The sequence below is a fragment of the Pelophylax lessonae genome, assembly GCF_965119305.1.
Source record: "Pelophylax lessonae genome assembly, chromosome: 9".
Lineage (NCBI taxonomy): Eukaryota > Metazoa > Chordata > Amphibia > Anura > Ranidae > Pelophylax > Pelophylax lessonae.
The window spans coordinates 40,282,269-40,298,108 of record NC_138776.1 but is presented as its reverse complement, the minus strand read 5'-3'; positions in this window follow the sequence as shown (position 1 = coordinate 40,298,108).

Below are 15,840 nucleotides of genomic sequence, written 5' to 3'. Positions count from 1 at the left end.
CCAACACAGAAGGCCCCACAGGCACAGACGAGGTCATAAAATATTTCTTCCGTGTCACAGTTCACCCTATCCCTTCCTCTGATTTGCCCTCCAGTGGGAAGGTGTAATATAGAAATCTTAATAAAAAATGAACAGTATTCACAGCTATCACAATGCCTGACTCCAGCTTCATCTATTATCGCTTGGCCCAGATGGTTATATCTTATACGATATGTTTGTAAACCTAAACTTAGTCTAGTAATGTTTGTGAACCCGGTATTTGTCTCTTTATACATCAACTCCTCCCTCCTACTCCTGTTAGCTTTCTAATAAGCCAGGTTCAACCAACTTTTCTGATACCCTCATCTAGAAAATCTTTCCCTCAGGACTCTGGCTTTGGTTTTAAAACCCTGCATTTTGTGAACATCCACAGGTATTGTCCTACAAATATATACTTTATGAGTTTGTGGATGAAAGCTAGTGGAATGGAGGAGACTGTTATTAGCTGTTGGTTTCCTTTACTTAATTGTCCATCTCCCCCTAATTCAAAGGAGAGATTGAGGAAGGACACTCTGTTGAGGTCACAGTGAATCTCAAGTTAAAGCCATTTGCGTTCCAACCTCTCAACAAACTGCTTTGCTTCCTTGTACCCCAATAAAATCTGATTGGTGTCAATACAGCAACAAGGGTCTGGTCAGCCACGACTAAGTCTGTGAAAGGAATACCACAGTCTATATTCACCCACCTTCCTCTTTCAGCTCTGAAACTGCTATCCCCGGACCTCCCCATCTTTATATGGTCTGCCAAAGGTCTAAGCAACCTAAACCACATTCTCTCAAGCTCTGGCATACAGACCTTCAAAAGTCCTTTGACTTGCCGCCCAACTCCCTTTTCCCATACCTAAGGACTCATTCACTCCTCTCCAAAATTCAGCTGACGTCTGAACCTTCTATATTAGATCCAATCATGAAATTCTACAACACTCCCAAACCTGCAGTTAAAGGCATATCCCTTATATACAATACGCTCTTACAATTCACACAAAATGCATCCTCTTAATCTATGGTCTTTTGGTCTTCGATAGTGCCCAGTTCACCACCCCCACATGTGTGGCACCGAGCACTGCTCCTTCCATTAAAAGCTTCAAGGTGCATATCCCATTGGGAATCTCTACAAAAACTATTCCAAAAATGGTACTTTACCCCCTCTAGACTGGCAACTATGTATCCCACCTCGTCTCCGTTATGCTGGCGAGGCTGTCAAGGAATAGGATCACTTCAACATATCTGGTGGGACTGCACGTATATCAAACCTTTCTGGAATTCAATCTCAGCATTTCTCTCCTCCCTGTGCAACATTTCTTCCCCACTTTCCCCTCTGGATCTCCTCTTGAGTCTCTTAATTCCAGCATGGCCCTCTCACATCAAAGTCCTGGCTACCCATGTCCTCATAGCAGCTCGTCTAGCACTGGCGAAAGCCTGGAAATCACCAAAACCCCCCACACTAGCGGACACCATTCTCTTGCTAAACAATCACCTCCGAATGGAATTTGCCTTCGACAAAGCCAACATGACCACCACCTCCTTCTACAAGCATTGGGCACCCTGGCTCTCTGATAATAGGAGTGCTAACCTATGAATCCCCAAAGGTCTTGATCTAACTGTTTCCTGAACTCCGCCCCCCAGATAACCTACATCATCCCAACTTTGTTCTGTTTGGGAAATACAATGCATCCCCACGGACTGGGGACTATCCCAAGCTTTCTGCATCAGGTGTCCACCCCTATTTAGTACAACATCTTCCTCTTAGGATTTTTCCTTTTTGTGAAACCTTGCCGGTACATGATCCCTCCTCTTGTAGCAACCCCACCGATTGGCCTACCACTAGTTAATCATGGCTGACCCCAACCCATTATACTCCCCCTGTTGTACCCGGTCCTGACTACAGTTGGTTCCCATGTGGGGTAGTCGGAGCCCGGTGTACCTTAATGTTTGGTCCTCATAGGGCGGAAGCTCAACTCATATGTCACCGGCAAGGTTCACCTGTAGTGCCTTGACTCGACCTGTTATTATGTTCATGTTTCTTGTTTCAAATCTGTGACCATTGTGACCATTTTTCTCTGCCTTATTATGCTAATACAACGTTTGTATCTAACCTTCTTGCAAAAATTCAATAAAAATTTGGTTATAAAAAAAAAAGTCTGATTGGTGTTTTCACACACTTCATTGATATGTTTTTCATATCAATGAAGATGCAGGAGGTTTGACAGAGGAGGTGTACTGCTGGGCAAGGGAGGTCCTGTCTGGGTCAACTCAGGATTGATATCTTAAACTGGTCTGCTTCTATTTGTCTCAATCTCTCATAAAATTCCTATGTTTTTGTGCATAGTTTAGCTTAGCCTTGTTTCTGTGTCCTATGCTCTGGACTGATGAGTCAAAATGTGAAATATTTGGCTGTAGCAGGAGGCAGTTTGTTGAGGAAGGGCTGAAGAGTGGTGCAATAATGTGTGTCTTCAGGCAACAGTAAAGCATGGTGGATGTTCCTTACAAGTTTGAGGTTGCATTTCTGCAAATAGAGTTGGAGATTTGGTCAGGAATAATGGTGTCCTCAATGCGGAGAAATACAGGCATATACTTATCCATCATGCCACACCTTCATGGAGGAGTGTTATTGACACCACATTTATTCTGCAGCAGGACAATGACCCCAAACATGAGGCCAATGGCATTGAGAACTATCTTCAGAATAAAGCAGAACAAGGAATTCTGAAAGTGATAGTTTGACCCTCACAGAGCCCTGATCACAACTTAATGGAGTCTGTCTGGGATTACATGAAGAGACAGAAGGATTAGAGGCATCTGTCATCCACAGAAGATCTGTGGTTAGTTCTCAAAGTTGTTTGGAACAACCTACCTGCCGAGTTCCTTCAAAACTGTGTTTAAGTGCAGAGGCATAGTGTGGAGGGGGCAGTCGGAGTGGTCACCCCGGGCGCAACATAAATGGCGCAGAAATTAGTCCTATGCTGTCCCAAGTCCCATATTGTGACCGACTGTCGTCCCATGTCCGATCATGGCATCAGTTGCCTGGTGCTGTGCAGCTGCTGCTGCCCTCTCCACCCTGGGCCAGGCTCTGACTCCCCACAGTGCTTTCATCCAGGATCCCACTGGTCCCAGTCCAAGCACCTCTGCAGCTCCCTGGCTACATCTAGCAGAGGGTGAAGGAGGTGGCACACAGCTCACACCTGGCAACCCATTAATCCAATCCTTGCCCAGTCCTCAGAGAACATCGGGCGATATGTGGGGAATGTGATGGAAGCACTGCCACTGTCACAGAGGGATTATGCAGCATAGATCCAGTACTGGTTGGAGTAAGTAGAGGAACCCAATCCCCGGGGTGTAGAGCTGGGAGCACCTGGACACCCCCATCACCGAGGTGAGTCCCAATTACTGACCTGCACTGCTGAACTCCCTGTCTATAGATGTGATATGCCCAGTCTGTGTATAGAGACGTAGAGACAGGACAGTCTGAGTCTGATCCCCAGAGGAGGAAACCTCACTGCACCGCACACACACGCTCTACTGGATCCCTCTGTGTGTGTGTGTAGAGGAATCTTCTACCGACCAATCAGAATTGTACAAGCTGATCTCATCCCAGAATTGTGTGACATCCAGATATCCCAGATCTACATTATCTTCTGTGTGTGTATATGAGGATCAGATATATAGAGAGCAATCAATGATCAGAGCATCGCTCTCTCTTTCTCTCTCTTTCTGGTCCACAGGTTAGGGAGTGCCTTGCCCTGGGCGCTGACAACCCATGCTATGTTACTGTGTAAGTCTACCTAGAAGAATCGATGTTGTTTTCAAAGTAAAGGGTGGCCACACCAAATATTAGTTTGATTTGGATTTATCTTCTGTTCATTTAATTTCCACTTTGTTAATTGATATAAATAAAATCTATTAACACTTGTATTTATGAAAGCATTCCAAGTACTTTACAGCATTATTTCACACCTGCCTTAAACTTTTGCACATAGTACTGTATACGGTATATGTATATATATATACACACACACACACACACACACACACACACACACACACACACACACACACAATATATATATATACAGGTGCATCTCATAAAATTAGAATATCATCAAAAAGTTAATTTATTTCAATAATTAAGTTCAAAAAGTGAAACTCATATACCTTTGTATTTTATAGGATGTTACACACCGAGTGATACATTTCAAGCATTTATTTCTTTTAATTTTGATGTTTGTGGCTTACAGCTAGTGGAAACCCAAAATTCAGTATCTCAGAAAATTTGAATTTTAGGTCAGGCGAGCTTTCTGGCTAATCAAACACAATGATAATTAATATTAACAAAAGCGCTCACAAATTAATAACTTTTCAAAATCCCATAAAGTATGAGAATGAAATTCTCAAAAAGGTTCACAGTGCAATTGTGCAATGTATCAATTCCTTATATATTACATTTCAATAACGTGACCGTGCATAGTGCAAAGTATCATATAAACAAAGTGACAATGCATAAATACTGAAAAAAATATAATAAAAAAGTAGTAGATATAATGTAGTCCTTATGTGCAAACAGCAAGCGCAAAAAATAGTGCTTTAAAGTGCTCAAATGTCCTATCAGGAGTGCTTCCTTAGATTGTGATGAAAAAGGAGAAGAAAGGAGAATTAGAAAAGGAGAAGAAAGGAGAAGAAAGGGAAATCCACCTCCGGATGTTTAAGCATGAAGTGCTCTAGACATTCCTGGTAGAGGGCTGCGCTGAATTGGACTTGATAAAACACAGTGGACCAACAGCAGCAGATGACATGGCTCCCCAAATTATCACTGACTGTGGAAACATTTGCATTGCATTTGGAAATCAAGGTCCCAGAGTCTGGAGGAGGCATGGAGAGACACGGAATCCAAGTTGCATGAGGTCCAGTGTGAAGATTCCACAGTCAGTGATGGTTTGGGGAGCCATGCCATCTGCTGGTGTTGGTCCACTGTGTTTTATCAAGTCCAAAGCCAGCACAGCCCTCTACCAGGAAATTCTACAGCACTTTATGTTTCCCTGACCAGCTTTATGGAGATGCTGATTTAATTTTCCAGCAGGACTTGGCACCGCCCACACTGCCAAAAGTACCAATACCTGGTCACATGATCATGGTATCACTGTGCTTGATTGGCCAGCAAACTCGCCTGACCTAAACCCAATAGAGAATCTGTAGGGTATGGTCAAGAGGAAGATGAGAGACACCAGACCCAACAATGCAGATGAGCTGAAGGCCACTACCAAAGCAACCTAGGTTTCTTTACAACCGCAGCAGTGCCACAGGCTGATCGCCTTCATGCCACACCACATTGATGCAGTAGTTAATGCGTACATGAACATACTTTCCAGTAAGTCAACATTTCTGCATTAAATATTCTTTTTTTTTATTGGTCTTATGTACTATTCCAATTTTCTGAGATACTGAATGTTGGGTTTTCCCGAGCTGTAAGCCATAATCTTAAAAATTAAAAGAAAGAAATGCTTGAGATATCTCACTCTGCATAGAATGCATCAACTGTATATAAAATATATGAGCTTGGTTTTTTTAATAGAATTACTGGAATAAACAAACTTTTTGATGATATTCTAATTTTATGCACTTGTGTGTGTATATATATATCTCTCTCTCTATATATATATATATATATATATATATATACAGTATATACAGTGCATCCGGAAAGTATTCACAGTGCTTCACTTTTTCCACATTTTGTTATGCTACAGCTTTATTCCAAAATTGGTTAAATAGTTATTTTCCTCAAAATTCTACAAACAATACCCCATAATGACAACATAAAAAAGTTTGTTTAAAATCTTTGCAAATTTAAAAATAAAAACAAAAAAAATCCCATGTACATAAGTATTCACAGCCTTTGCAATGACACTCAGAATTGAGCTTAGGTGCATGCTGTTTCCACTGATCATCCTGGAGATGTTTCTACAACCTGATTAGAGTCTACCTGTGGTTAATATAGTTGATTGGACATAATTTGGAAAGGCACACACCTGTCTATATAAGGTCCCACAGTTACAGTGCATGTCAGCGCACAAACCAAGCCATGAAGTCCAAGGAACTGTAGACCTCCTAGACAGCATTGTATCAAGGCACAGATTTGGGGAGGGGTACAGAAAAATTTCTGCAGCATTGAAGGTCGCAATGAGCACAGTGGCCTCCATCATCCTTAAATGGAAGATATTTGGAACCACCAGGACTACTCCTAGAGCATGCGGCCCGGCCAAACTGAGCGATCGGGGGAGAAGGGCCTTAGTCAGGGAGGTGACCATGAACCATTGGTTACACTGACAGAGCTACAACGTTTCTCTGTGGAGAGAGGAGAACCTTCTAGAAGAACTTCCATCTCTTTAGCACTCCACCAATGAGGCCTGTATGGTAGAGTGGCTATGCGGAAGCCACTCCTCAGTAAAAGGTACATTACAGCCTGCATTAAGTTTGCCAAAAGGAAATTTAACCACATGCCTACAGTGGACTTTCATCCCCTTCCTGCCCAGGCCAATTTTTAGCTTTCAGTGCTGTCACAGTTTGAATGACCATTGCGCGGTCATGCTACACTGTACCCATATGAAATTTTTATCATTTTTTTCACACAAATAGAGCTTTCTTTTGGTGGTATTTAATCACCTCTGGGTTTTTTATTTCTTACAAAAGAAAAAAGACAGAACATTTTGAAAAAAAAAAAAGTTTTTCTTATTTTCTGTGAGTACATTTTGAAAATAAATACAGTAAATGTTTCTCCTTCACTGATGTGCGCTGATGATGCAGCACTGATGAGCTGCACTGATGGGCACTGATGAGGTGGCACTTATGGGCACTGATGAGCTGGTACTTATAGGCACTGATGGGGTGGCACTGATGAGAAGGTACTAATATGCCACACTGATGGGCACTGATAGGTGGCACTGATGAGCACTGATAGCCAGCACTGATGAGCACTGATAAGCGGCACTGATGGGCACTGAGAGTTGGCACTGATGGGCACTGAGAGGCGGCACTGATGGACACTGACGGGAGGCACTGATGGGAACTGATGGGTGGCACTGACAAGCACTGATGGGCGGAACTGATGGACAGCACCATCAGTGCCCACAATCAGTGCCCAATAGTGCTGCCAGTCAGTGCCCATCAGTGCCTAGATGAGCAGGCACACATGGGCACTGACTGGCAGCACTATGGGCACTGGTTGTGGGCAATGATGGCAGACACTGTGGGCACTGATGGTAGGCAGTAATTGGCACTTTATTTACATTTTGGGTAATCAGGGCACTGATGATCAGTGCCCTGATTACTTGTACTAGTCTCCCCTATGAGGAGGAGCTGCTGATGTGAGGCGAGGAGAGCTGAATAATGGCACTTCCTCATTTACATGTGACCAGCTGTGATTGGACACAGCGATCACATGGGTAAAGAGTCATGTCATAGACTCTTTACCTAGATCGAGATCGCACCGTGTCCTAGCAATCCGCGCACTCCAGGGGGGCACATGAGAGAGGCTGTTCTGGTGCACCGTCATATGACGACGTCCCAGAACAATAGCTCCACCGCTCCACCGTCTTTTGATGGTGGGCGGGTAGTATGTGGTTAAGGACTCTCAGACCATGATAAACAAAATTATCTGGTCTGATGAAAAGAAGATTGAACTCTTTGGCATGAATTGCAAGCGTCTTGTCTGAAGGGATTCGGGCACCGCTCATCACCTGGCCAATACCATCCCTACAGTGAAGCATGGTGGTGGAAGAAACATGCTGTGGGGATGTTTTTCAGCAGCAGGAACTGGAAAACTAGTCAGGATCAAGGGAAAGATGAATGCAGCAATGTACAAAGACATCCGTGATGAAAACCTGCTCCAGAGCGCTTTGGACCTCAGACTGGGGCAGGGGTTCATCTTCCAACAGAATAACTACCCTAAGCACACTGCCAAGATTACAAGGAGTGGCTACAGGACAACTCTGTGAATGTCCTTGAGTGACCCAGCCAGAGCCCAGACTTGAACCCCATTGAACATCTCTGGAGAGATCTGAAAATGGCTGAGCACCGACGCTCCCCATCCAACCTGATGGATCTTGAGAGGTCCTACAAAGAAGAATGGGGGAAACTGCCCAAAAATAGGTGTGCCAAGCTTGTAGCATTATTTTTAAAAAGTCTTGAGGCTGTTATTGGTGCCAAAGGTGCTTCAACAAAGTGTTGAGCAAAGGCTGTGAATACTTATGTACATGGGATTTTTTTTAGTTTTTCATTTATAATAAATTTGCAAAGATTTCAAACAAACGTCTTTCACATAGTCATTATGGGGTACTGTTTGTAGAATTTTGGGGAAAATAATGAATTTAATTCATTTTGGAATTGGGCTGTAACATAACAAAATGTGGAAAAAGTGAATACTTTCCAGATGCACTGTATATAGTAGTATACTGCATGTTGTATGTTCTCAACCAAATTTTATATTAACTGCCCTTCAAATCACAACCCCCTTCTCAATGACCTTATATGCTATTCCTATTTGGTAGAAGCATTACAACCTATCTCTGTCTATTATTTCCCTTTCTGTTGGATGTTTGACTGACACAAATGATTGTTTCAGCTAAGCTTTATCATGGACTTCTCAATGGCGTTTTAATGCCATTTTGTAACGTAAGGCAGATGACTAATAGGAATTAGGAAAGTCATTTGGAACTGCTGCGGCATCTTTCTTCAGCTGAGTTAAAAGAGTGAGAGAGAGAGAATAGAAATCAATAAGTAATAAAGAGACGAACGAGCAAAAATCTAAATCCAAATTGCTTTAATCGACTTTCCCCACGATCGCTTAACTCGTCATTGATCTGCATGTGATTATTGAAAAATGTTTACACTAAATACATTGGAACAACATAAATACTGAATAGCCTTTTGGTTCTAATTAACAAACAGCTGTGGGAAGCTGCAAACGGAATAATATTATACCGGTAGAAGGCAGCACCAGGCATCATACAGAGATGAAATCAGAGAACAGCTAATGCTAGTCAGGGAACATTGAATTTAAGGCTATAGTCATAAAGGACACTCACATTTATCTGCTTGCCCGGCTCCACCTTAAATAAATAAAATAATTAGACAGTGCAGGTTTTAGAAAAAAAAAAAATTATCTCAGGCTGTAGTAATTTCCTTCTTTCTGACACTATCTCCCTACATACACCCAACCAACGTTAGTCTTCTTCCTAGTGGAATGAAGCACATTCAACTTACTTCCTGTGAGCCCAGGCTGGCATGAACACACCTCCTGGGGACACATCACAATGGTCTTGGGCTTAGAGTACTCCTGGACAAGGTGGCTCTCATACCTCCTTGTGACGGTGTTAACTGTCATTGGGAGTGAAAGACAGATAATTAATGGTTTGAATTGCTTCAGATGTGACAGTAATATTCGTCAGCAATATCTCAATATAGAAATATGAAGATTTATTCCCACTTCACACTGCGAGACTTAGACTGTTATAGACCATTGTCATGAAGTCTGACTCCTAAATAATGTGTGTATTCCATTTCCACGTCCTACTATGCCAAACAGGCTTCCCTATTGTTTGTGTATTGAAATGGAATGTGGATTGTGCCTGTCCCATTGTTAAATGTTAATGACCTCACATTGTTCTGTCCAGATGGCTAGATAATTTGTTTAGGTTAATTCTGTTCCTGTATACACTTTAATCTGCACATAAAAATGTAATCAGCCAGAGGAGAGGGATTGTGTACACTGTATGGGAATGAGTTTTTAAACCCTGTTTCTATTGGATTGTGACTGTCATGTCCTGTTCCCAACAAGGTCCACCTGGGCGTTAACCTTGTGGGGGAAAACTTTATAGAAGAGTAGCTGTACCATTAAAGTTTGAGTTCTACTTCACCCTCAATCTAGAGTTCTGTCTCTCATTGGGGTAACCTGCTACAAGGGATTGCTATGCTGTTTCAAGAGCTTGTATAAGAGCTTGTTCCTGTCCCTGCTGCACTCTCTGGGGAAAGAGAGGGTTCACCCACTGGAACCTGGAGCCTTGTCGTAGGTCCAGGGTGGGTAGGAGATGGCGAGACCCCAACCAAGCTGCGGCGGTTCGTGGTGTCTGGGGTGGTTATGGTGTCTGGTGGATTGCTTGGAGCCCTCGGGAAGCACTAGGAGCATCCGTCAATGGAGGTACCCAGTCAGGGTGTCGGTTGATCCATTACACTCCTTACATTCGTTACATTCTTCCCTGTCCTGAGGGAAGAATCCTCTACTGTTGGGGGAGAAGAGGATGAACTCATATACCTTCACATTCACTGGTACACCAAGGATCTTGCACAGCAGTCCGAATAAACTTTTTATTGAGAAAAGGATCACACCAGGATAGGTGCAACATTTTGGAGTCACACGGGACCCCTTCGTCAGGCATGTGATCACATGCCTGATGAAGGGGTCCTGCGTGACTCTGAAATGTTGCACCTATCCTGATGTGATCCTTTTGCAATAAAAAAGTTTCTTCGGACTGCTGTGCAAGATCCTTGGTGTGCTGGCAAATATGTATGTATCTGTGATAAATCCAGTGTCCAACCGGTGATCGCTGCACCACCCACAATTGATGTGCCTACATCCAGGAAGGTGTGCGATGGGAATATGAACTATTCTGAGGATGAACTCATGACATCATTGGCTGTCCCAAAAAAAGATTGAAAAAATGTAATTGTCAAAGGATTTTAAACAAAATAAGTGTGGGAAGGGCTAAAAGGAGGAGGGCAAGGGAATGTGGTGACAATTATTTGCAGAGCAAGCGTCCCCCCGTGAGACTCCCATTGCAAGAACTACTGCAAAATTTCCAATTTCCATCCATATAAATGTACTGTATATGGCTCAGAGATTGCACAATCATGTAAATCCCAGTGACTGTGAAGTTCTTGGCTGTGTTTAAACTGTCTGACACAGTTCAAAATGTCTGACACTGATCAGCCCCTGCAGCTGCCTCTTACCTTAACCACTTCTGGACCGGAAGGATTTGCCCCCCTTAATGACCAGGCCATTTTTTGCGATTCGGCACTGTGTTATTTTAATAGACGATTGCGCAGTCGTGCGATGCTGTACCCAAATAAAATTGATGTCCTTTTTTACCCACAAGTAGAGCTTTCTTTTGGTGGTATTTGATCACCTGTGCATTTTTTTTTTTTTCGCTATAAACAAAAATAAGCGACAATTCTGAAAAAAAAAAAAAAAAACAATATTTTTCACTTTCTGCTTTATAACATTCCCAAAAAAAATTTAAAAAATTAAACTTTTTTAACATTGTAGGCCAATTTGTTTTCTGCTACATATTTTTGGTAAAAAAAAAAAAAAAAACGCAATAAGTGTATTTTGATTGGTTTGCACAAAAGTTATCACGTCTACTAACTACGGGAAATATTTATGTCATTTTTATTGTATTTTTTTTTACTAGTAATGGCGGCGATCTGCGATTTTTAGTGGGACTGTGACATTTTTGACACGTTTGGGGGGCCCAGTGACATTACTACAGTAATCAGTGCTAAAATATTAAAAAAGAATAGCGCGCAAATGCAAAAGAAATTACTACCAAATCTGAAGAGAGTCCATAAATAAAAATGGGGGTTTGGTCCCACCATATGGCCATATCGTGCTCAAGCCCACTACTGCGTCAAAGTACCCCATTATCAGTGGGTCCTACACTATCCATGAAAAAGAGATGAATCCAGCCTTTCTAACCCTTGGAGATAATACTCCTTGCTGGGAGAGATGTGCAAATGCACTACAGGGGACTCCTCCTATATCCACTTGATGGTGGACACTGATTGAGTACAGGTGTGTGTGGGGGGGTGGGGAGGGTTGCTCAACCTCGATAGTCTGGTCAGACCGAATACATAATAAACAGGCAAAAAATTTGGGGGAGCATACCCATGTATTTCCAAAGCTGCTGCAGCTATGAACCAAAAGACATATATATTAAAAAAGAATAGCGCGCAAATGCAAAAGAAATTTCTACCAAATCTGAAGAGAGTCCATAAATAAAATTGGGGGTTTGGTCCCACCATATGGCCATATCGTGCCAATCAGTGCTAAAACATGAACTGTTACTGTAATAATGACACTGACGGGGAAGGGGTTAACACTGTGGGTGATCAAGGGGTTAAATGTGAGCCTAGGGGAGTGATTCTAACTGTATGGGGGTGGGGCTTGTGAAATTATCACAGAGACCTGTGATCCTATATAGAAGGATCACAGGCACTCTGTGATCATTCCAGAGAGAAGAGCGGTCAGTTGTGTTTACAACAGTTGAACGTCCTTCTCTCTCAGCGGGGAGCGATCGCGGGTATCATATGGCAATCGGAGCCGCCTGCCCCATGCATCGGAGTCCCCGCTGCCGAGTGGGGGAGGGAGCGTGCCCCCTATCTACAGGCACGAGACCGACGTATACCTACGACGGTTTGCACAGGAGGGGTTGCCCGCCGCAGCGGTCCTCAAGTGGTTAAGATTTGCTACAATATTATAATGCCTGATTACTTGGGAGAAGAGACTGAGTAGATTCTTCCTTCTGCCTGCAGCTGACTGATGATATCATCTCAGCCTAGGCAAAGCCTTCAGTTGAGATCAAGGGTGGCTTTAGAAAGATAAAAGGTGGAGCTTTTTTGAATTTTTTTTTTTTTTTTTACTAATGATGCATGACATGCCAGGATTTGTAAAGATGTTGGAAGGTCCCCTTTATGATATTTTTCAGTTTAGGATCTTTCAGTGTAATGGCAAATCCATTTTACTCTATGAGTACGAGAAATGAGGCATCACAAAAAATCTTTGTCATTGAATATCTGTTGAAATCATCTGTGCAAATGTGCTGAATTATAGACATTGGCCAACCAGCCAACAGCCAAAAAACACTACAAGTAGGTTTAGATAGGCCACATACTCCAAAGAGTGAACATAATGCTACAAAACAGGAACCTGATTGCGGCACCCAAGGTTAACAGTGAAGAGGAAGGCGGTCTGACAAAGGATAGAGCCGGCTTAAGTGACTTTGTTAGAGCAGCTTGGTAACTGCTCTGTTCTCCCCACTGCAATCAAAAGGGAAAAAAAAGTCAATGTTACATTGTAGGGGCCTGATTGCTTTAAGCATTTGTTATTTTAAAATAACGGATTATTGATTTTATCATCGATTCTCCACTGACTAGTGTAGAACGCCAAACGCTTTTCATCCTGCTTGAATGTTGTCACCCACATGCATCACAAGTCAGATGCCCTGCTAATGAGTATCTAAAACATCTTCCTTCTGCTTTCTTCTATCTCCCCATAACCTCCCTCCCACTCCTCTTGCTCTTTCTTTCTTTTTCATTATTATTCTAAAATAAATAATTCCACAATAAAAAAAATAAAAAAAACTTCAGCTCATGGATGGAATAGACAAATGACACAGATAATATCACAAATAGCATTGCCAATAAAAACAGAACATCAACGCATAGAATGAATAGACAAATTACATAGATATTGTCTCTAATTCTCTTTCTCTAAAATTCTTTCTCTCTCTCTCTCCCTCTCTTTTTTTTTTTCTTTTCTTTTTCCCCAGTAAAAAAAAACTTAATCTCATAGAAGGAATAGGGCCATCGCCCACCATTCACACTATTAGCAGGAACTGAGCCACTGGAGTCAAGACATTAAGCATACCACTATATATATATATATATATATATATATATATATATATATATATATATATATACACCTGTGCCTTACCCAATCTGCATCTATACCTCATTTGTAGTGCACCTCTGCCATCTCTTTGCTGGGGATCTTCCTCCCCGTATTGCATGCTTGTTTATTAAGACTGTCATTAAGTGCACCATCACTTCTTAAAGGACCCCAACGATAGCCGGCAGACGAACAACCTAAGGGACTGCCTTTCCCATTAAAGGACTGCCCCTCCCATTACATAGTTCTATTGTTCCCCCACTCCTTCTCCCCCTTTTTACCATTTTTCCCTAATAATAGTGCACACACACTCAGTCTAGGCCCAGCATAACCACCATTTGCTAAAATCAATCAAAAGGCAGCGCTAACAGGTATATATAAATAAATATATCCATGTAACTGTGATCAAAATATTAAGATACATATAAAATAAAGTGCATTTCGTGATCAACAAATACAAAAATCAATACATATTAAAGTGCAGAAATATATTGCAGTCATGTGTCCATTGTGCAACCATATGCAAGGTGCAAAATATATATATTAATGTGCAGTCCAAAAAAAGGTTTCCTTCAAAGAAACTAACGTGCTGGAAAGGTGCTCAGATAATCCACATAGGTGCCCAAGTGCTCTTCAGGAAAAGAACCCCCTATGGGGATGCACTCACCAAATTAAGGATATACACAAGCCTTAAGCAGATATGATATCCCCTGGACGGATGGATGGATCCAATACAGCCTCTTAGGAATGGCTCCCTTAATGACTCCTCTCCTCTCTCTCACCAACAGTGTGTTTTAAAGAAAGGGAAGAAGCCAAACATAGTGAAGCCCGTAGGTGTTTTATTATAATCAAGTTAGAAGAATGGTACTCACAAACATAACGTGGTAATCAGCATTAGCAATCTATATGCTAAAGGGTGTTACTAACATTATTGATTCAACTTTACACATGCTTTGTTACCAACCTTGGTTACTAACAATATATTAAAGAAGAAAAACAGCCAAAGCTTGTTTGGCTGTACTTCTAATATAGATCACTAGAGTGCAGTTCTTTCTGCACTCCTGTGACCCATTTTCATCAGACAGCTGGCTAAAGCTCACTATTGGCTGACGTCAAAGAGCCGGTCAAGGCTGGGGAAAGATCACAACCATATGTTCGGGATCCACAGATGCCTGAAGCTGCACCCAGCCCAGCCTTTCAGTGAGCCGCTGAGAAACTGAGCAAGCCTCTTCAGCCCCCTCCACAGTCTGCTGCTCCAGTAAGCAGGGGGGGGGGGGGGGCAGAGAGCAGACAGCGGTGACTGACAGTCACCTGCTCTCTGCTCAGGGGGCTCTGAGAACTGAGCGATCAGCGTTGTTTGATTACTCAGTTCTCATACTTAGAGCAGGCAGGGGACAGATGCAGCATTGGGCCAATGCTGCATTCGTCCAGGAAGAACAATTATTTCTTAAAAAAAATCCTAAACTTCTCTTTTAAGTTTGCTTTTAGTAATTTAATTAGTGCCTGATTCTTTGACAAGGTATTACTGCTAAGTGCTATTTTCAGTGATTTCCCATGACATTGCATGTTCTTACATCTGACCTCAGAGGGACTGATATTCTTGAGGAGGTTGAAACAAGGAACAAGGGACCCATCCTATTCAGCAGCTCCTATGGAGATACCACTAATACCTCCCTATCATTTCTCCCTCCTTTTCTCTACAACCCTTTATTTTTCTTTGTTCTCTTTCTTTCTTTTTTTCTCTCTTTTTTTTTGACAATATTAACCGGTTCCCGACTGGCCGCTGCCTTTTTACTGCAGTAATGTGGCTCTGCTGCGCGAATCGACGTAGACCTATGTTGGTCGTGCGCAGGCAGCTAGAGGGCGAGTGCATGCCGCCGCGTTCCTGCCCCCACTCGGCAGCGGGGAAGCCGATGTATCGGTCAGGCGGCTCCGATTGCCACCTGACACCCGCGATTGTTCCCCGCTGAGAGAGAAGAACGATCAGCTGTTGTAAACACAGCTGACCGTTCTTCTCCCTGGAACGATCACAGAGCCCCTGGGATCCTTCCATATAGGATCACAGGTCTCTATGATCATTTCACA